The sequence below is a fragment of the Vipera berus genome (genome assembly GCF_964194415.1).
Source record: "Vipera berus genome assembly, chromosome: 2".
Classification (NCBI taxonomy): domain Eukaryota; kingdom Metazoa; phylum Chordata; class Lepidosauria; order Squamata; family Viperidae; genus Vipera; species Vipera berus.
Window position 1 is genome coordinate 124,251,113 of NC_138203.1, and position 23,066 is coordinate 124,274,178.

At 43.3% G+C, this 23,066-nt stretch overlaps 1 protein-coding gene across 3 annotated transcripts in view; it reads right to left on the reverse strand.

Moving 5' to 3' along the window:
* The window catches only part of GATA1 (GATA binding protein 1), a 36,432-nt gene extending 13,366 nt beyond the window's left edge, over window positions 1–23,066 (reverse strand). For 2 of the 3 annotated variants that reach the window (XM_081316560.1, XM_081316562.1), the window contains exon 1: window positions 22,514–23,066. The gene's annotated coding sequence lies outside the window, so the exon portion shown is untranslated. Of the gene's footprint in view, window positions 1–1,239; window positions 1,374–22,513 lie in introns of those variants that run through there. The other variant, XM_081316561.1, reaches the window with a different exon arrangement.

Below are 23,066 nucleotides of genomic sequence, written 5' to 3' on the forward strand. Positions count from 1 at the left end.
CAACAAACAGATTAGCCAAGTGATTTGTATTCTTGATAAGCTTTCATTCTACTTTATCAAAACCCTTTCTGTATTTGAAGAAAATAATTTGGGAAATAGTTCTAGGCTCTATTTTATTTATGATTTCTCATTTTATATCTGTTGTGATAAATAACTTCAATTTATATGCTGAAATTGCAGACAATAATTTGAGTGATCCTTACTTTCTCTTGTTGATTGTGGAATATCATAGGCATAAGATGCGACAGTCAATTTTTGAACTGGCCAAGCCTTTTTGGAGTAGTTAAAGATGCAAGCATTGATTAAAAAAGAAAAAAGTACCCAATATTTCTCTCTTTTGGATTATCCCACTGATCAGCTGAAATGATGTTTTAAAAATCCCCTTTCCATAGAACAATACAGTATCCTGTCTCTATAAAACAAAATAGAGGAGACAGTAGCATTGCTCTGGTGGATTAACAATTCTCCTTTCAAAAGACTGGATGATAAATAGTAAGTACTGTACTGTATATCATGGGTATCTCAGGGTAGAAATATACTTTGCATATTTATGTATCATCAACTGGACATACCCATGCCTTTATTGTGTGTGTGCAGTTGTCTTCTAGCAACATTATTCCTGGTCTAAAACTAGTCTGAAATTAAGAAATGGAGGCATCAGAATTACTATTCTCTATCTTTCTCTCTGATCTCTTTCTCAGAATTGACATCTCATTTTAGACTGTGCTTTCTTCTCAGATATCAATTTACACATCTGATTACATTACGCCCCCAAAGTGTGCTTTTCTATGCTAGCATTCTACGTACGTGTGTGTCCCTGCATACAATAATGAAAATTTACTAAGGGACTCCCCTTACTACACTGAACATAATGGAGAAAGGCAATGTGTCAGACATCGGGGAACCCCTGTTCAAAAATCCCCGTTTAGTCATGAATTTCACAAGAAGACTTGTTGTGCATCACAGAGTTGCTTTCAATAAGATGGGCACCTGTATAAATTTGATAGATAGATAGATAGATAGATAGATAGATAGATAGATAGATAGATAGATAGATGATAGATAGATGATAGATAGATAGATAGATAGATAGATAGATAGATAGATAGATAGATAGATAGATAGATAGATACTGTAGATAAGGGTCAGTCTCTTGTCTCTGCCCACTCTTCCTTAAGAATTTTGTTGCAATAAAACAGCAATGATGGTGATGCAACCATGCAGATCAGAAACACCCACCTTTTGCCTTAAACACGATCCACCTGTGAGAAAGTCATCAATGATTTTTCTACTCATAATGGAACTGAGATAGAATTTCCTGAAACATGCTTTTGTTGGACTTCATAGCTCATTCTTAAAAAGGTAAAGGTAAAGGTTCCCCCGCACACGCGTGCTAGTCATTTCCGACTCTAGGGGCCGGTGCTCATCTCCATTTCAAAGCCGAAGAGCCAGCGCTTGTCCGAGGACGTCTCCGTGGTCATGTGGCCGGCATGACTAGACGCCAAAGGCGCACGGAACGCTGTTACCTTCCCACCATAGCGGTCCCTATTTTTCTACTTGCATTTTTACGTGCTTTCGAACTACTAGGTTGGCAGAATCTGGGCTAATTCTTAGCCCATGTTTATTAACTAAGTCACAATTGGCTGAGTTCACTTAACATGCTAAGGGGCTTTCCTGTAATAATGATTGGAAATACTGTTTATCCATCCCAGAATCAGAAGAAAACTCTATTGGGTCTGTTCCCAATTCCAATCTTGCCTCTGGCCTCAGTCGCCGCAGTTGCCTGGTTTCCTTTCAGAGGAACTGAGATTACCCTTGGTAGGTAGCATCTTAGGGGCATGGTAGAAAAAAGAAATGTTACCAGCCAGAATATGCTTTGTCCCATAGTTATCAGCAAGGGGGAAACGGCCATAAGTCATTGTAATAGCCAAATTCAATCTGACCTGCTCAACCTAAAATGAACAAGTTTCATTATGACTTAAACAAGCTGAGCAAGCCTTTACTGATCTCTTGATGACATGTTAAGCCCTAGTCTGGGTTGGAGTGAGAGACTGCACTTGGAACCTCACACACTTGAATGTTTTTTTCCTGAAAAGAAAAAAACACACACTTCCATACAGAAAACTAGCATTTCAAGGAGAAGACCAGACCAGAGAACCAGCATGGTGAAACCACTTGCATTTTATACCAATAGGTTACTTAGCAAGGCACGTTTCTATCCATATTTAGCATATGCAAAGTGACACTGGGCCCCTAATATTAAATTACTTGATAGACAACTTTGAGATAAAAAAAAAGCTCTTCCCAGATAGGTTCCTTGGAGAATGCTACTTTGCTTATCAGATTTAATATTCTCCAAATATTATTAAATTTTATTACCCCAGACAAGCCCCAAAACAAATGTAAAAATTGTCAGAACAGGAAAAATGCAAAGACTTCTGAATTTCTGTTGTTCCAGCCCTTAGGGATGCTAAGAATAATGTTGGCAGTGAGAATATGGCAGGGTTTTAAATGAGGATGGATCAGGGATATTATAGATTTAAACATGCTTTTTTCTAGCAGGGAGCACCAGACACATGAAAGATGGTCCAAAGTTGAAAGAACCAGAAATTTTCATGTCTCTTTGAGTTAACATATTAACTTGAGTTAAGTTATTAACTTAACACTTTAAGTTAACAGAGCCAAAAAAGGCATGTCATTACATCTTGCAATAATAAAGACAATATTTTCATGGTTTTCTCTTTCATGGTTTTATTACTGTTTTTAATGTATTTTAACTTATTGTTTTAAGGTATTGGGCACTGTTTAATTTTTTCTTAATTTTTGTACTCTTGTATTAGTATTTATTGCCCTGTTCACCGCCCTGAGTCCTTCGGGAGAAGGGCGGTGTAGTGTATGCCTTTAAAGCATACACGGAAATGTCAGCACAGCAGGGGGCTGGACAGCTCCAGGCTATAACCGCTTTGGCGGGAAAGCCTGAATAGGGCGAGTCGTTGACAGCCCCAGGGCATGGTCAGCTCTGGCGGGAAGCCAGGGTTTAAATCCATTGGCCACCTGCACTGGCGGGAAGCCCAGGTTTAAATCTATTGGTCACCATTCACCTGGGCAGGTATAAAGAGACGCCAGGTAACCCCTTTGCTCCAGCTTCATTTCTGACTCAATAAAGAAATACTACCCAGCTCAAGTGTCTGTCTCTCCGTTCAACCACGCGACATTGCACTGGTGACGAAGGTGGGATCCTGCACCGGACAACGCTAGCCGCGGACGGAATCCAATCGGCAGCCCCGGACCAAGACGCAGGACGACCGAGACGGACAGAGAAACCAGGCAGTCACCAGAACCCAGCAGAACACAAAAGCCGGGCACCGCAACACACACACACACACACCACAATCCACCACAACATTCACGACAAGGAAGAGAGCCTAGACATAGCACCACACCACCAGGTGAACCAGTCCCAAGAAGATCAAGCAGGCCACACAAGGCTCCAAGCTACCTCGCGGACTATGTGCGTTCTTAGGGGGGTGGAGTTGCAACCAAGGGATAACATTGTAAACTCTTGTATATGTAAAATTTGTGTATAGTGTAAATAAGTGTATATAGTTATGGAGACAGAATGACAGAGGGTAATTCCTCACTATGGGGGAAGGGGTGTAGTGTATGCCTTTAAAGCATACACAGAAATGTCAGCACAGCAGGGGGCTGGACAGCTCCAGGCTATAACCGCTTTGGCGGGAAAGCCTGAATAGGGCAAGTCGTTGACAGCCCCAGGGCATGGTCAGCTCTGGCGGGAAGCCAGGGTTTAAATCCATTGGCCACCTGCACTGGCGGGAAGCCCAGGTTTAAATCTATTGGTCACCATTCACCTGGGCAGGTATAAAGAGACGCCAGGTAACCCCTTTGCTCCAGCTTCATTTCTGACTCAATAAAGAAATACTACCCAGCTCAAGTGTCCGTCTCTCCATTCAACCACGCGACATTGCAGGCGGTATACAAATAAAATTATTATTATTATTATTATTATTATTATTATTATTATTATTATTATTATTATTATTATTATTATTATTATTATTCTGGGGACCATCAGTAGTGGTTCTAGTGCTCCACTCTTCTTTGAGAACCAATAGTCCCATCTACTCCCCCATACTGCTATGCCACAACTTGGCCAGCATATTCTTGTAACTCATTCATAAAACAATATTTTCCCTTCTCCGTCCTTCCAGAATCCTTGGATGGCAATTGGGTCTGCATGCAAGCCTTATCCTCCCATCTCTGCAATGTGCTCAAGGAGGGGGTACCAAAGGAAGCTTTTGAAATCAAGCATGAACAAAAACCAACTTCCTCTGAATTTGGAACAAGTGGGGTTGTTCTTTTCTGATTCATTTCTTCCCTCTTTCCACCTCTGGGGACCTATAAAGGACTTCTTGGATTCTCTCCTCACCGTGGAAGAGGAATGGACAGGACTGGAATTCATTCAGCAAACCTTTTGGCTAAATGGGATTTTTGAATTGGGGTTCTCCAGGTCTAATCTGACACGTTAGCTTACATGTAATAAGGGGAGTCCCTAGCAAGCTTTCATTACTGCAAGCTCACGCACATAGACACACAGAGAAACTCACTTGTATATAAGCAAGCTTATCTTTGATAGCTTCCTGTGTAGGGGTAAAACCTAACGTCAGAGGAATTGGATTTGGCCAGCATACAAGCAGAATTGCCAGATGGTTGTTGTTGTTTTTTCTATTTTGCTTCTGAACTTCCCGAAGCACTGGACCATTCACAATACTAAGCAGATTAGACAAAGATCCACTTAAGAACTTCCATCAGTTTCTCATAAACCAGAACAGACACTTTGCAGCTAAGGACCACAAGCAGCCCACAGCCTAACTTCATCTTGCCTTTGGTACTGTTGTGAGGAAGCTAGAGAGAGAGAAGCAAAAGAAAACCCAAAGTGCTGAAGGATTAAAGAGAAAAGTTATGGCACACAGAAATAACAGGAGGGTGGTTCTGCTCACCTTTAGTTCCAAACCTGCCTCCCTCCTTCCATTGTGGCAGGTATTTCCCCACTCCTATTTTAAACCTGCCCTTTGTCAGACAAGTAGATACTGCTTCACCCATCAAAGTGAAATTAATGAGTTCCAGTTAAAAATATTTCCTTCAAATGATGAGGCCTTTGCATAATCTGCTGAACTTCTTTAATGTATACTAATAGTCTTCCCAGGTTAGGATGCTGAGCTTGTCGATCAGAAGATCGGCAGTTTGGCGGGTCGAATCCCGAGTGCCGCGTAACAGAGTGAGCGCCTATTACTCGTCCCAGCTTCTGCCAACCTAGCAGTTCGAAAGCACGTAAAAATGCAAGTAGAAAAATAGGGACCACTACGGTGGGAAGGTAACAGCGTTCCGTGCGCCTTTGGCGTCCAGTCATGCCGGCCACATGACCACGGAGACGTCCTCGGACAAGCGCTGGCTCTTCGGCTTTGAAACAGAGATGAGCACCGGCCCCTAGAGTTGGAAACGACTAGCACGCATGTGCGGGGGAACCTTTACCTTTACCTTTAATTTGCCTTAGGTGGAAAAAATTCCAAAAAAATTGTAAATATTAACAATCCAGTCTTACCTTTCATATAAATATGACGCAAATACATTTACTAAAAATATGAATCTATAAACAATATCTAGATATCATACCAAAATCATAAATCTGCTTCTACCAGTCAAATCTAATTTGCCATCTGGGGTATGATACATGGGCTGGGTTCATGCAACATGCCAAGTCCTTACTTGAAGAGGTGACGTTCAAACAGATAAAACATACCAAAACCTAGCATGATGGTCTGGTTCAGGCAACATGCCATAACCCAATCCACACAGAATCACAAACCTGTCGCCCTTTCCTTTCTTCAAGTCTGCCAGTGGAATATTAAAGCCATGAACGTTCATCAATCAAGATCCTATTATCCATAATGAACAGAATTTTCTCCAGCCAGGGTTAGACACCTGATTTTCTCTAGATGTTTGAACGATGATTCCCATCAATCCAACCATCATGATAAATGTCAAGGGTTATGGTACTTGCAGTTCAAAATATCTGGAGGGCACTAGCTTGTCAATCTGCCCCCAACTCTTGTGTTCTCTGAATGCTGGCTGGGAATTCTGAGAATTATAATCTCTAAATATTCAGAAGAAACCTATTATGAATGGCTCTGCTATCTTCATTTTAGTCATCTAGTAGGGGACATTGGCCCCAACCGGAAACAAAAGAAGATCATGAATAAAATTCTGACAGTAAAGTAATAATAAGTTCATACAGACAGGACAGCAGTCCCTTCTGATGCTCTGACAGGTTGCTGCAGTATCAAGACAGATGGACGGAGGATCTCACTAGAGTACTCTCACGTTCACATTGTTCAGCTCTAAGATTTTTAATGGATGTTTTCTGGGAAGAGAGAATAGGAATACAGTAGTGGGGAAGCCCTGGAAGATCAGGGAAGGTAGAAAAGATGCTGAATAAGGTAGGGAAATTTTGCTGAATAAAGTAGGGAAACTTCATAATCAAAGTCTCATTTCACCTTCATTTTAAGGCAATGTCTAAACCTGATGCTTAGTCTCCCACCATTTTAAGCACAAGCAGTAGCTGCCTCCCTCCACAGAAGTGTCAAAATACTGTATAGAAGTCTTTTTTAATCCGGTGTCAAAAACAACAAACGTGAGCTTTGTGTTTCATCTGGAAATTCCCAACAACACAAAATAAAGAGACCTGTGTGGTTGTGGAGAAAATAGGAGGAGGAAGGAGGTTTGGACATGTTCACCACCTTCAGTTGTTTGTAAAAATAATAAAGGCAGGATATAAATAAATAAAAGTTAAAAAAAATAATCCTGATAAATCAAAATCTCTTTTGCTTTACTTCTCTTCTGTAGCAGGTGTTCAATAATTAAGTTTAGCTAAGGCTCAAGAAGAGAGGGGTCATAATGTTTGTCTTAATCCTGCTCCCTGCAAACCTTTCTTCATGTTGGTGAAGACTTCTGAACCTAGGGCAGGGCTTTTCAACCAGTGGTACGGATACCACCTGTGGTACATTGGTACCTGGCAGGTGATACCCGACCATCCTAGAAAAGAGGTAGCAGAGGTGGAGGGGAATGAGCTGAACCGGTGGCAGCACCGCACAAGCCTGAGCGAGAGATGGCTGGAGCTGCAGGGCTGTCAGGGCTCAGTGGAAGGCCAGGATCAGCACCAGGCTCCAGCTAGAGCTCGGTGCTGATCCTGGCGCTTCTGAGCCCAGAAGAAGCGCTGAACAGATGCTTGGCAACTGATTCATATTTATGATGGTCACAGTGTCCCAGAGTCATGTGAAGTGACCAAAACCTGCTGCAACCACCCAGCAGATGGGGGGCAATAAAAACCAAACACCCCACCCCCACCCCTGCTGCCAATGCTCAACAGAAATGCTCACAACAATGAAAACCTCGGACAGGAGGAAGAGCGCCACCGGGCGGGCAGGCAGCTGTCTTGCTCGGCTGTGGCTTGGCGGGCACTTTTTCAGTGCCATTGTAACTTTGAACAGACACTAAGCGAACTGTTGTAAGTTGAGGACTACCTGTACTTCACTTTTTTTCCTTTTTGAGGGGGGAGGGTCATCAAGTTTTTGACACCTTGCTAGGCGACTGGTGGTACTCGGATGTTGCCATATTCTAAAAGTGGTACAATGGGTGAAAAGGTTGAAAAGCCCTGACCAAGGGCTTTGGTTTTCCTTCTCAGGGGGTGTTGACATCTTGGGGAATTAGGGTTTGCATAGCATGAGGAGCCTACATGGGTCCAAATATCACCTTGCTTTTGAAGATCAGAAGAAAGTGAGGATGGCAATGGAGAATGTAAAGCAATGGAAGTGTGTGACTGAAGTTCAAAGTAGCTTTTGTTAATCATGAAGGGTCTGGAAAGTAAGCTAGTTTGAGGTTAGAGAGTGAGGTCGCACTTCCTTTGTTGCCTGGTATGCTCCTAGACTCCTCATTGCTCCTGATTGAGAAGCTGTGGCCACCAGTATCTTTGCAAGTCTTTCTTTGGTACTCCCATTGTACTCTCTCCAGAGAAACAAATCAAACCATCATCACATAGATTATCGTAGCATACATAATTTGCAGAACGTTTACTCTATAAAATAACTTAAAACGTCAGCTGGTTCCAAATGCAGACATTAAAAATGTGAATACAGAACACTGAAGGTATATCGTCAAACCAACTAGACATCTCAGAAGTTCACACTACAGGTAGTCCTTGACTTACAGTTGAGCCCCAAATTTACGTTGCTAAGTGAGACATTTGTTAAGTTAGTTTTGCCTCATTTTACAAACTTCCTTGCCACCGTTAAGTGAATCGCTGCAATTGTTAAGTTAGTAACACAGTTGTTAAGTGAATCTGCTTTCCCCATTGACTTTGCTTGTCAGAACATTACAAAAGGCGATCACATGACTTCAGGACACTGCAACTGTCATAAATAGGAGTCAATTGCCAAGCTTCTGAATTATGGTCATTTGACCATGAAAATGCTGCAGTAGTTGTAAGTGTGAGAAACGGTCATAAATCACTTTTTTTCAGTGCTGTTGTAACTTCGAGCAGTCACTAAATGAACTGTTGTCAGTCAAGGACTACCTGTATTTCACCGACTCAGGGTAGGACTGAATGTAAATTCTCAACACAAAAGTAATTTAACTTCCCCCTTAACCAAAATGACCTTGAGATCAGGAATGAAATCTGGGAGATGTTCAGGGGCTTGGGTGAAGAAATAGACTTATAGTAATAGAGGTCAGTTTGGATAAAAGCCTGTTCTGATCTCAGAAAAGAAGCGAACCAGCCTATAACCAACTGCATAGATTTAAAAAATTACAAATTTTAATTATAAATGGGGGTTGCTGCAGATTTGTGAAGGATATTTTTTATTTTATTTATTTTATTTGGATTTATATACCGCCCCTCTCCCAAGGGACTCGGGGCGGTGTACAGGGCAATTAAAACACTATGAACAACACATAATATACAAAAATTAAAATGAAATTAAACCAAATAGCCCTAAACAATAAAACACATTCTAAAATTTAAAATTTTTAAAATTTAAGATCTAAAATCCCAGTCCCTCAGTCCAGGCCGGCAAGTTCAAATAGCCAAGTCTTCAGGTCACGGCGGAAGGAGCGAAGGTCGGGAGCCATCCGGAGCTCAACCGGAAGCTGATCCCAGAGGGCAGGTGCGCCCACAGAGAATGCTCTCCCCCTGGGGGCCGCCAGTCGACATTCCCTGACCGACGGCACCCTGAGGAGGCCCTCTCTGTGGGAGCGCACAGGACGATGGGAATCTTCTTTCAGCTGAAATCACCTACGCCAGCGTCCCCCAACCTTTTGGGCACCAGGGACCGGTTCCATGGAGAGAGGTTTTTCCGCAGAATGGAGGGGGCCTGTTTTCTTGTGCTGCCTGCATCCCACGGTTGGGGCTTCGCTTGTATGCGCGGCCCGGTTTCTGGCATGCTGCGAACAGGTGCCGGTCCGCAGACTGGGGGTTGGGGACCCCTGACCTACACAACCAGGAAGAAATGTTTTGGGTTCCTCCCATCTGGAGTGGGTGGGTGTGTACCAGAGGGGGGAGGTCTTCTCAACGGCTGGCCTGCCCCTGTGGAACAATCTTTTGCAGAAGCCCAACCTGTCCCAAAGGCAGATTTTTATTTCATAGGGGCTTTGGGTGTCTAAGAAGCTGCTCCTTGCCTTTAACTGGGAAAGGCTGGGGGAGCTTTATTTTCCCACGTTTTTAAAATTCTACACCAACATATCTGATTCTCAAAAAACGAGCGTCCTCACAAATCAGCGGAGTAGTAAAAAGCATGTTGAAAAAAGAAAAAAAATGAAAAATTGCTCCAAAACGTGTGGGAAATATATCAACAAGAGAAAAGAATGGGAAGGTTTATCTAAATGAGAAGGATATAAAGGAATACAATCACATGCAAAAGAAGTGCAATTTCATAATAAGATTTTTTTGGGGAAAAAGTAATATTAAGAGAAATAATTGAATGTAGCCAAATATATTAGAGGCAGAAAATCTTGTAGGAGGATGGTTGGAATATAGAATTAGAAGAATAATGACACGGCAGAGAATGTTTATGAAGAACTGAGAGCTTTTCTCATGACATAAAACGTAAGAGAGAGAGCTCTAGTCTGAACTTACATTTTCAGGGGGAAAAAAACTTCAAGATGGCATGACAAATAATAGTGATTGGAAATGCAGTTCTAGGAATTGACAAATTGATAGCAGGCAAATTGCTTGATCAAGACTCTGCTCATTGATTAACAAAATATAAGATTGCTCCTTCTGGAAGATTGAAAAAGAGATCAATGTAATGCTATTTTTAAAAAAATGATCAGAATTTAAGAGAAGGGAATCCAAATAACTTGACATGTCATGTTGGGAAACTGGTGGAATCTATTCTTAAGAACCAAACTATTCCATACAGCAGACAGGACTTACAGAAGAAAAAATTATCTTGGCTTCTACACACATTACTAATTTTGAGTTCTTAGGGAATATCAGAAGTAGGGACAGGGGTGATCTAATGGATGATATTTATTTTCGGAACGTTTTGAACTAAATGGTATTTGCAACCCCAAGACTAAGAGAAGAAAAGTAAGAACTCTGACGGAGGTCCCAACGGTGCTTTTCTTTGTTTTACTTGGGTTGTTTTTTTTCCCCTTGAAAACATTTCACTTTCTCATCCAAGAAGCTTCTTCAGTTCTAAAGTGAACTGAACCGAACTGAAGAAGCTTCTTGGATTAGAAAGCGGAACATTTTCAAGGGAAAAAACCCAAAGCAAATCCAGTTGCCTTTTGGAATAGCACCTTTGGGACAACCAGGATCTGGAATTGGGTATGTGTAGTCTAATGAAGAAGGGACGCAGTGGCTCAGTGGGTTAGGACGCTGAGCTTGTTGATCAGATGGTCAGCAGTTTGGCGGGTTGAATCCCGAGTGCCGTGTAACAGAGTGAGCGCCTGTTACTCGTCCCAGCTTCTGCCAACCTAGCAGTTCGAAAGCACGTAAAAATGCAAGTAGAAAAATAGGGACCACTAAGGTGGAAAGGTAACAGCGTTCCGTGAGCCTTTGGCGTCTAGTCATGCCGGCCACATGACCACGGAGACGTCCTCGGACAAGCGCTGGCTCTTCGGCTTTGAAACGGAGATGAGCACCGGCCCCTAGAGTTGGAAACGACTAGCATGCATGTGCGGGGGAAACTTTACCTTTTTTTAGTCTAATGAAGAGAAGGACGAGGGGTGACATGATAGCAGTGTTCTAATATCTCAGAGGTTGCTACGGAGAAGAGGGAGTCAAGCTATTCTTCAAAGCACCTGAAGGCAGGACAAGATGCAAACAGTGGAAACTAATCAAGGACAGAAGCAGCCCTAGAACTAAGGAGAAATTTCCTAATAGTTAGAACAATTAACCAGTGGAACAACCTGCCTCCAGAAATTGTGAATACTCCAACACTGTTTGAAATGGTATACCAGACATGTCAAACACAAGGCCCGGGGGCCAGATCCGGCCCGCGAAGTGGTTTCATGTGGCCCTCGAAGCCATCCTGGAAACAGTGAGGGAACGGTCCCCACTGCCTTTGCCCTGGCCCAGAGACCCTCAGATCTGTCCCACTCCTGCCCAGGCCCCCATAGGCACCCTTGATGTGAACGATGTAGAGCTGGCCACGCCCACCCAGTAGGCCACGCCCACCCTGGCCATACCCACCCGGCCCCCTGAGGGCAACCGCAATGCTGATGCGGCCCTCAATGAAATTGAGTTTGACACCCCTGTGGTATACAGTTTCCTGCCTGAGCAGGGGGTTGGGCAAGAAGACCTCCAAGGTCCCTTGCAACTCTATTATTATTATTGATCATCGCACAGTCAGCCAGATGTTCAGACTGGATTTGGCATTTTTGTCTACCTATCGAGTCCTTACCAAGGACCTGGGATAGGCAGATGTGGATGTTTGATGGTATTACAGATATCGTCACAGGATGGAAGCAGTTCCTAGTAAGGCCGCCTTTTGCAATTGACTAATGGTGAACTTGTCAATGCCAATGGTGTTCAAGTGGTGCTCCGGTTGTTTTGGGATTGCACCCAAGGCGCCTATTACTATTGGTACTACCCTTGCTTGCCTTTGCCACAGTCTTTCTATTTCTATTTGTAGGTCTTTTTATTTTGTTATCTTCTCCAGTTCTTTCTCGTCTATTCTGCTGTCTCCAGGCACTGCCATGTCCACTATCCAGACTTTTTTGTCTTTCTTATCGACAATTGTTAAGTCCGGGGTGTTATGTTGCAGGTGCTTGTCTGTTTGAATTCTGAAGTCCCAGAGCAGTTTAACTTTATCATATTCTATGACTTTCTCTATTTTATGATCCCACCAGTTCTTGCTTACAGGCAAATGATATTTCTTGCAGATCTTCCAATGCACCATTGTTGCTACTTTGTCATGCCGCTGCTTGTAGTCAGTCTGTGCGATCTTCTTGCAGCAGCTTACCAGGTGTTTCTTACCACTGTTTCTTCAGCTTCTTTGCATAGGCAGCACTTACTGTCTATTGCTGTCTTCTTAATTTTGACTTTGTTGTTGTTGTTGTTGTTTTGTTGTTGTCTGGATGATTAAGAATCTCCATTGACTGTCAAGGAGGATATGGCTATCCGTGATCACTGCTGATAATAACAATAGCTCAGAGTCATTATCAGTGACAACCTGCCTTTTGGAGTAAAAAAATAGCTTTTCCCCTCCTGTTTGCTTCTAAGCTTATCAGAAACCAGTTGGCCACCATGGATATGGAATACTGGACTGGATAGGTGTTTAATCTGAGCTCACAGCACTCTTCTGGCTTCTTGCATTTCATCTTGTTTCATGAGTTTATGAAGAATATTATTGTGGTATTGCTCTCTGACACCTGTTCTGGGTTATTTTGTGTTCCCATATATATGGAGACATATCAATTATTTATCAGTGGTGAGAAAAGTGAGGTCCTGCACTTAGGCAGGAAAAACCAGATACATAGGTACAGGATAGACACCACAGTAGTACCTGTGAGAAGATCCTGGGAGACCACCACTTAAGTATGAATCAGCATTGTGCTGCAGCAGCCAGAAAAGCCAATGCAGGCCTGGGCTGCATCAACAGAGCATCAAGATCATGGGAAGTGATAATGCCACTCTATATTAGAGTAGTAAGGCCACATTTGAAATACTGAGTCCAGTTCTGGTCACCATGATACAAAAGGTGTTGAGACTCTAGAAAGAGTGCAGAGAAGAGCAACAAGGATGATTAGAGGGCTGGAAGCTAAATTGTATGATGAACAGCTAAGGGAACTAGGTACGTTTAGCTTAACAAACAGAAGGCTTAGGGGAGACCTGATAGCAGTCTTCCAGTACGTGAAGGGCTGTCATAGGGAAGTGGAAGCCAATTTATTCTCCATAGCACCTGAGTGCAAGACAAAAAGCAATGGATGGAAGCTCATCAGAGGGAGATCCAATATGGAAATGAGGAATTTCCTGACAGTGAGAACAATTAATCAGCCGAATAGCTTGCCTCCCGGACTTTTGCTGGAGATTTTCAAGAAAAGATTGGACAACCATTTGTCCAGGATGGTATAAGGACAGGGGGTTGGACTAGAAGACTTCCAAGGTCCCTTCCAGCCCTATGATACTATGATTCTATATTTACTTATTTTCTCTATTTTATTGTACCATTTGAGAAGGCTTTTTAAAACTGCATATTTACAGATCAAAAATCCTCCAGGTTATGTCCCTTCCCTTGTATTTCTTGAGAATGTAAAGCAAAGGGAAGGTGAACTGGTGCTATCAAATGTCCATATGGCGATCAGGACGCGGGTGGTCTTGTCGATATCACTTGGGAGGAGTTTGATTCTGTAACTCCGGAGGAAGTGGACAGGATTATGGGGAGACTGAGCTCCACCACATGTTTATTGGACCCGTGCCCTTCCTGGCTGGTTTATGCAGCCCGGGAGAGGACACGCAGCTGGTTCCAGGCAGTTATATCAGCTTCTTTGAGTGAGGGCAGCTTCCCTGCCGTCTTGAAAGAGGCGGTGGTGAGGCCCCTCCTCAAGAAGCCTGCCTTGGACCCAGCTGTATTGAACAACTTTCGTCCGGTCTCCAACCTTCGCTTTCTTGCGAAGGTTGTTGAGAGTGTGGTGGCGCATCAGCTCCCTTTGGTCCTGGATGAAGCGGATTATCTAGACCCGTACCAATCGGGTTTCAGGCCCGGGCACAGCACGGAGACGGCATTGGTCGTGCTGGTGAATGATCTCTGGAGGGCTCGGGACAGGGGTCATTCCTCTGTTCTAGTCCTATTAGACCTCTCAGCGGCTTTCGATACCATCGACCATGGTATCCTGCTGCGGCGTCTCAGGGGATTGGGAGTGGGAGGCACGGTTTTACAGTGGTTCTCCTCCTATCTCCAGGGACGCTCGCAGTCGGTGTTGACAGGAGGGCAGAGGTCGACCGCGAGGTCTCTCGTTTGTGGAGTTCCTCAGGGGTCGGTCCTCTCGCCTCTCCTGTTCAACATCTATATGAAACCGCTGGGTGAGATCATTCGTGGCTTTGGAGTTGGGTATCATCAGTACGCTGATGATACCCAGCTTTTTCTTTCTACCCCAAACCACCCCAGTGATGCCCTCAACGTGATGTCCCGTTGCCTGGGGGCGGTTCGGGTCTGGATGGGGAGGAACAGACTTCAACTCAACCCCGACAAGACCGAGTGGCTTTGCATACCTTCATCCCGGGTCTATTCGGATATTCCATCTCTTTCTATGGGGGTGAATTATTACCCCCCGTAGATAGGGCTCGCAACTTGGGAGTCCTCCTAGATTCGCGGCTTACCTTGGAAGATCACATGGTGGCTGTGACTAGGGGGGCTTTCGCCCAGGTTCGCCTGGTGCGCCAGTTGCGGCCCTATCTAAGCCGGGATGATTTATGCACGGTCACTCACGCGCTCGTGACCTCTTGTCTAGACTACTGCAACGCTCTCTACATGGGGCTTCCCTTGAGGACCACCCGGAGGCTCCAACTGGTACAGAATGCAGCCGCGAGGGTTGTGTTGGGAGTCTCCCGATACTCCCATGTGACACCTCTGCTCCGTGAGCTGCATTGGTTGCCAGTTGTCTTCCGGGTGAGATTCAAGGTGCTAGTAATGGTGTTCAAAGCCCTCCATGGCATGGGGCCGGAGTACCTCAGGGAACATCTGCTGCCGGCATCAAGCTCCCTGCGCCCTGTGCGTTCCCACAGAGAGGGCCTCCTCAGGGTGCCACCGGTCAGAGAATGCCGACTGGTGGCCCCCAGGGGGAGATCCTTCTCTGTGGGCGCCCCGGAGCTATGGAACCAGTTACCGGTTGAGCTCCGGACGGCGCCCGATCTGCGCTCCTTTCGCCGCGATCTGAAAACATACTTGTTCGAGCAAGCCGGCCTGGCCTGAGGGGGGATTGGTGGGGTTTTTTATCATTTTTATTGGGGTTTTTACTATGTATCAATTGTATTTTAATCGGGCATGCATTTAATTATCTTTTAGTTTTTGTAAATTTCTGTGTTTTATTCTTGCCCTGTACACCGCCCTGAGTCCTCCGGGAGAAGGGCGGTATAGAAATATTAATAAATTAAAAAATTAAATTAAATATAACTTTAAGTGTTGGAGCGTTAATTCTGCAATCATGCCTACAGTGTCACAGAATTAAATCCTCCTGAGTACAATAGAGTTTCAGACTGTTTCATGGAAGGAATGGGCAACTTGTGGCCCTTAACCTATTTCTTTGCAGCTCATGGGCTAATTCCAACAAGCAATGACTCTGGATCTTGAAGAACCATGGTGGTGTAGTGGTTAGAGGGCAATAAAATGCAGTATTGCAGGCTAATTCTGCCAACTGTTAGGAGTTTGATCCTGACCGGTTCAAGGTTGACTCACCCTTCCACCCTTCCGAGGTCGATAAAATGAGGACCCAGATGGCTGGGGGCAACATGCTGACTCTGTGTAAACTGCTTAGAGAGGGCTGTGAAAGCATTGTGAAGCGGTATACAAATCTAAGTGCTATTGCTATTGCTATCTTAGTCTGTCTCTTGAAACCTACGATGTGGAGGCATGAGTGGGGAAACTGAGAGAAAAAGAAAGTAAGTGAGAGGGGAAAAGGGAAGAGGGGAAAGTAAAAAAAAGAGAAAACACAGGAAAAAGAGGAGTCAGATGAAGAGAAAGTGTGGCTCTCCCCTCTTCCACCAAACGTTTTGGCCCTACTTGGTGGAGCAGTGGGCTAATGCCTCCTTAAGTAACACCAGCTGCCTGCAATTAGTGCAGGTTCGCGTCCCACCAGGCTCAAGGTTGACTCAGCCTTCCATCCTTCCGAGGTAGGTAAAATGAGGACCCAGATTGTTGGGGGCAATTAAGCTGACTTTGTAATAATGCCGCTTGGGGTGTGTGTGAAAGCCCTAACAAGCAGGCATATACATAGAATGAAGGCTACTGCTAAGCTTGTAAGCCGCCCTGAGTCTTCGGAGAAGGGCGGGATATAAATGGAATAAAAAAATAAATAAAATACTTATTTATTAGCATGCAGACCCCACAGACTTTTCTCCATGTCAGGTGAATTCTTAACACAGAAAGACGTTGCTCAGGCCTAAGATGATAGATTGCAGAGCGCTTGTCAATTTAGATGCTGGCAGGGATTTGGACTGTTTAAAGATCAGGGTTTTATTATGCCATTATCCGTTTGGAGTATGGGGAGGTGTGCCCATTTTCCACAGCAGTCACCTTTCAGTACTTCCCTAATACTTCCGGTGTTCTTCTCACACACAAAAATGCTGCTTCGTGACTTTTGACTGTTAAGTCTAGGACCTGAGGGTGCAACATTTTTTTGTAGATGTTAGCCTTACTAATTGAGTTGATATGCATTTCAAAAATTAGACAGCCGGCACCATGATAAAACTAACTAGACTTTAACTGTTTTTAATTTAAATAGAATTGTTGTTGTTGTTGTTGTTAGTTGCGAAGTCGTGTCCGACCCATCGCGACCCTATGGACAACGTTCCTCCAGGCCTTCCTGTCCTCTACCATCTTCTGGAGTCCATTTAAGCTCACTAAATAGAATTACCTTTAAATAAATATAGTTGCCATTATTCCCCAGGCATGTAACGATTTCCCATTTATTATATATTAAAAAATATCAATAGGTAGCAACTTTTGGAGAATCTTGAGAATTGCATTTAAGATTTCTGAGGACCATTTGCAGCTCCAGAACCTCACGTTCTGCCTTTTTGCTTTAGAAATTGCCCATGTATAGGCACTTCCTTTGGCAATATGGTTGTAGAAGGCTATTTTGCAGTCCATTCAAATTTTGTAATAGGAGAATTATTAGAAGCACATTTTAACTTTTGCCAAGTAACTCTAGGACAAAACAAGAGTGATGTTTTGAGTTTTTGGTTTTTGTTTTGCAATGGTAGGCATGTTTGCTGACATCCAACATAGCCCCAACAGTAAAAATGTTCCAGATTTTCTATTCCCTTCCCCCCTCAACAGTGATACATCAGACCAACTCTGTCACAAACATTGGAGACATCACCTTATCTTTCAGCCGCACCAGCTGTTATCAGCAAGAATGAAATTTCCTTTTTAATATTTCATTTTAGCCCAATTTACAGTTGACGCCCTACCCATAAGTCAACCTGCTGTTTCTCATCTATGCAGGGAAAGAGAAGAAGGGATGTGGGTCCCAGAGATAATTACAGCATTTTATCACTGCCAACCCCAGATAATCCAGACAGTTATCTCTAGGGTATTTGTTATTGGGGTGCCTGGGGAACTGAAGCAGCAACGTTAATCCATCTTGAAACAGATCAGATGCTCCTACAATGAGACCAGCTTGCCTCTCAACTCACTGCATCTCCCATCAGACACCTTGCAAGATGACAAGAGCCTCAGCCTTTCAAAGAACCCAGGGATTTAAGAGCCAAGGCTGAAGGTAAAACAGCAGCTTGGGAAAAGGGTGTGGAAATGTTGGGTATAGATGTCGTTCTCTCCAAACAGCTCCGGCAGGATTCTCAATTCTGAACCAAGGTGGAAAGTGAACCACTTAAAAAAAAAACAGGCAGGAAAAATCTAATTCATTTCCTGAACTTTGCATGGATTCTTACCAAGACAGATTACCAGGGCTTTTTTTCTCATAGAACGCTCAGAACGGAGTTCCGGCACCTTTTTTGGATGGAACCTTGTAGGATAGGCAAGGCAGGTTGTATAACATGTGTGAGTTCCGGCACCTTTTTCTTTTACAAAAAAAGCACTGCAGATTACTAAATCCAATATTTCTGGGAGAAGGAGGAGGTTGGCAGGGAGGGTATATGGAGAGAGACAGAAACATTAATAAACATTTCCTCCCTTTCATTGCATTCTAGTTTTGCGTATATTATCAAGCCAGATTTTCATTGCCAATCTATGCCTTTATGAATTATTCATCCATGCAGTTTCTTGTAACATTTCTCCATATACCGTTAACGTACAATTCTTTTCTCTTCTCTTTCACTTTATTCCAAACTCATTCTTAAGTAACCTCTTCTTCCCCAATTTCATGTTTTTCGTCTTTCCCAGTAGTCCTTCTTAATAGCAGCAAATTCTTTTTGTGATGATGGAGAACAAACTGTCATTATAATGATGGCTTCTCTTGACTCTTTTGTCCTTCTTTCTCTTTTGTAGATGTCAGGTACTTTATACTACAAAAAACTGTGGGAAATTCTGGCTAATTGACAAGACAACACCAGTGTTCACAAGGACTCAGGATAAGGCCAGGGTTGTCAGAATATTCTACTGCCAATAACTAAAGACGAGAGTTTTAAAATCTTGCCTTTATAAATTTTTATAAAACATAAGGTGGCAAAGATATCTAATACTCCTTCATCCTCCTATTTTCCCCATAATAACAAACCTGTGAGGTGGACTGAAAGAGAATGACTGGCCCAAAGTCAGCCAGCTGGCTTGCATGACTGAAGCAGGATTAGAACTCACAGTCTCCCGTTTTCTAGCCTTGGAGCCTTAATCACTAGACCAAACTGCTTTTCTTTTATTATTATTATAATAATAATAATAATAATAATAATAATAATAATAAGAAGAAGAAGAAGAAGAAGAAGAAGAAGAAGAAGAAGAAGAAGAAGAAGAAGAAGAAGAAGAAGAAGAAGAAGAAGAAGAAGAAGAAGAAGAAGAAGTTGGAAGGGACCTTGGAGGTCATCTAGTTCAACCCCCTGCTCAGGCAGGAAACCCTATACCATTTCAGACAAATGGCTGTCCAGTCTCTTCTTAAAAACCTCCAGTGTTGGAGCATTCACCACCTCTGGAGGCAGGTTGTTCCACTGGTTAATTGTTCTAACTGTCAGGAAGTTTCTCCTTAGTTCTAGGTTGCTTCTCTCCTTGACTAGTTTCCATCCGTTGCTTCTTGTCCTGCTTTCAGGTGCTTTGCAGAATAGCTTGGCTCCCTCTTCTTTGTGGTAGCCCCTGAGATATTGGAACACGGCTATCATGTCACCCCTCACCCTTCTCTTCATTAAACTACACATACCCAATTCCAGCAACCGTTCCCTATATGTTTTAGCCTCCAGCCCCCTAATCATCTTGGTTGCTCTTCTCTATACCCTTTCTAGAGTCTCAACATCGTTTTTACATTGTGGTGACCAAAACTGGATGCAGTATTCCAGGTGTGGCCTTACCAAAGCATTGTAAAGTGGTATTAGTACTTCACGTGATCTTGATTCTATCCCTCTGTTAATGCAGCCTTTTGGTTCTAAAGAATTTGCATTAGAAATATAATTCCTTCTATCCTGGAACTTTGTGTGGGTAGCAAGTATGTTTACATTTGGTGTGGGATAGTTGCAAAGAAATAAGCTTGGCAGTTCTCAGTTCCAAATTGCCTCTGAAAGTAACTCACTGGGTGGAAGGGGGGGGTTGTCTATTTTTTCTTAGCCCACCCGCCCACCACAATATGGGAATAATGACGGTGGCCTGCATTGTGAGATCATTGCAAGGACACAGTGTCATGAGAATTGTGATTATATCTTGCTAATGCACGAAAGGGTTTTGTGGCTCCATTAAAATTTAAATTAATTATAGCATAACCAAGTCTCTTTAGCATAAAGCAGACATGTCAAACACAAGGCCCAGGGGCCAGATCCGGCCCGCAAAGTGGTTTCATGTGGCCCGTGAAGCCATCCTGGAAACAGTGAGGGAATGGCCCCCACTGCCTTGGCCTAGAGACCCTCCTTCTGCCAGAGACCCCCAGATCTGTCCCACTCCTGCCCAGGCCCCCATAGGCACCCTTGATGAGAACGATGTAGAGCTGGCCACACCCACCCAGTAGGCCATACGCACTCTAGCCACGCCCACACAGTAGGCCACACCCACCCAGGCCACACCCACCTGGCCCCCTGAGGGCAACCGCAATGCTGATGTGGCCCTCAATGAAATTGAGTTTGACACCCCTGGCATAAAGGAAAGCACAGTCATAGGGTCCCAGCGCCAATAAGCTTCCCTTTCTTTATTCTTTGGTCGCAGACATTTGAGGCCTTTTTTTTTGTCCTCTAAAGGAAGATGTTCAATTAAAAATAAACATATCTGTTTATGTATCCATGAACGTAACTTGGGATATTATATCCATTTTATAGAAAAGGAATCAGTGTTTAAATCATGGCTTGAACTCAAGTTCCCTGTCTCTAAGGCCCATTCATGAGATTGCACAGTTCCAACCTCACCTTAAGTGCTTGGTCCATTTTCCCCCAGGAAGTTCAACAACCAGATCCTAGATATGGTTATATGGAATTGCTGCTCAAGTACATTCAGACATAACCTGATTTGCCTGATCACTGGCTTCTAAAAATGTTCTCAAAAGCCTCTTTGGCTGAAACGCAAGGGCCCAGAATTATAGTGTAGGAGGGGGCTTCATATGAAAATGAAGTTTCTCTGTAGCGGAACTGGTTAGGTTGATATGTCTGGATCATCTATCACATTCTTCCAGTATTGTGTAGTGATCATGATTGATGCACACATTGGGGCGAGTGGGGGACCTCACTCTTTCATTTTGTGTGTATTTAAGAAATTGCTTTCCTTCCGTTCTTTACTCAATACAGTTCTTTTACAGTATGTCGGTCTCAATCCGGCATTTCAGCTTTTCTAAAAATGACTTATACCACTCTCCGTTTCCAAGCAATGCTTTCCTTTCGCCATTCTGTTCTGTCGGCCATACAGTATGTTTTCTTTTTAAATTTATATTTTGCTCCCTTTATAACTTGTAGCATCTTGACGGATCATTAGTTTCACAAGCCGTTTTTCCCCTCACACCTGATGTACTCCACATTAATTTTTCATAGTAAATGGACGAGAAAGAATGCCATCTTTTCTCTGATTTTTTTTTTTGCTTCGTTTCTAACAACTGGAAGGCTTCTTCACTTAGTAAGAAGAAAAATTCAGAATTCCGACCCACTTTGGAAGAATTCAGAATACCAGCCTGCTTTACCTGATACTTTGTATGTTTATACAGAAGAAAGTCTTACTTGCATTCACCAGGTCCCAATGCCCAATATGACTGTTTCCCTCTATCTGTTAATTATTCTTATTCTCCAGATAATCTCATCTTGCTCTGGCAAGAAATGGACATGCCTCGGCTATCTGTTTATTTATGCATCTATTTGATCCTCCTCTTCGATTATCAAATCTATTTTGTTATTTTTTACAGAAATCTTTCTGAACCACGGCTAATCTGTCCCCATGATCCCCCCAACCGTACAGCTTTAAAAACAATCTCAATTCACTAAGATACTTTTTTTCACTTGTCCGTTTGTATCACAGACTCTTAAGACCACCTTATATGTCCCTAGAAGTAAATACTTTCTTCCATTGCAATTAGGAGCTTTCTGTAATGTTTCTATTATTTCTAGCGCATTTGGTTGGATCCCTATCCCTTTCTTCATTTTTAGAAGAGGAAGAAAGCAGGCAGGAAAACCACCCATTTTACTACTTCCAGCAGAAAAGACATCTAATTTTTCCACTGCCTATGGCTGTGGTTATGACATACGTAGAGGCAAGAAGCTGCCCTCAGCATTAGAAGTTGCCCAAATCCGCCTGAGAACCGGTTTTCTTTATCAAACCCAAGTATGCAAAACAAGAGCTAAGACAGGGCACCTCTACCCATGTGCCAAATGCATTTCCCTTCTTGATGAGTACAACCAGCCCTGTTTTATATTTCGATTTCAGCAGACCAAGCTCAGCTAGATAGAGCTTATTTTCAGCTCTCTAGCCAATCGTGATGCCATCTCTTTTTCCAGCTTGTATTTTTTCAGTCTGTTTTTTTATTTTCCCTTTAATACTAGTTCCCCTTCTTAGCATTTCCAGGCCCTCTCTTGATCATTAAAATCCCAACCATAAAGCAACGGGCATCTTTTAAACCACAGTGTTTGGGCCATACAGTGGATCAAACTGACCTGATGCTGAGGGCAAACCTTCTCTACGTTCTGAACGTCTCCTGGTCCACAAAGTTGGAGAATAAGAAAAGTTGGGCTGACCTTGGAGAAAGTGGTCCCACTTCTGGCTGCTGATCTGTTCAACTGAGCCCTCTTAAAAGATCCCAGCCTGTTGATGACAGAGGAGACCGAAGAGAAACAGGGAGGAGACCAAAAAAAAAAAAAAGCAAGCAGACACCCAAGTGATGTCTCCGCCTTCTCCAAAAGGCCCTGGCAATGAGGATGAAGAACAGGGAAAAGAACTGCATGTGTGTTTATATGTGGGGGGAAAACACGCCTATGGCTTGTATACGAACCCAATGAAATTAACACTTCCCTACTTTCCCAATTCAAGGATCAGCTCCAGAGTCTGAAGTTGGGAGAGTTGAAATCTAACATCAGGGAACCTGCATTAAAGCCTGAAATGGCCGTTGCATTTAGTAGGCTGAGGTCAAGCCTACTAAACGCAACTCCAAACCTCATCCAAACTTAATAGGAGAATTTTAAGTTTCTGCAAATTAAAAACAAAACAAGG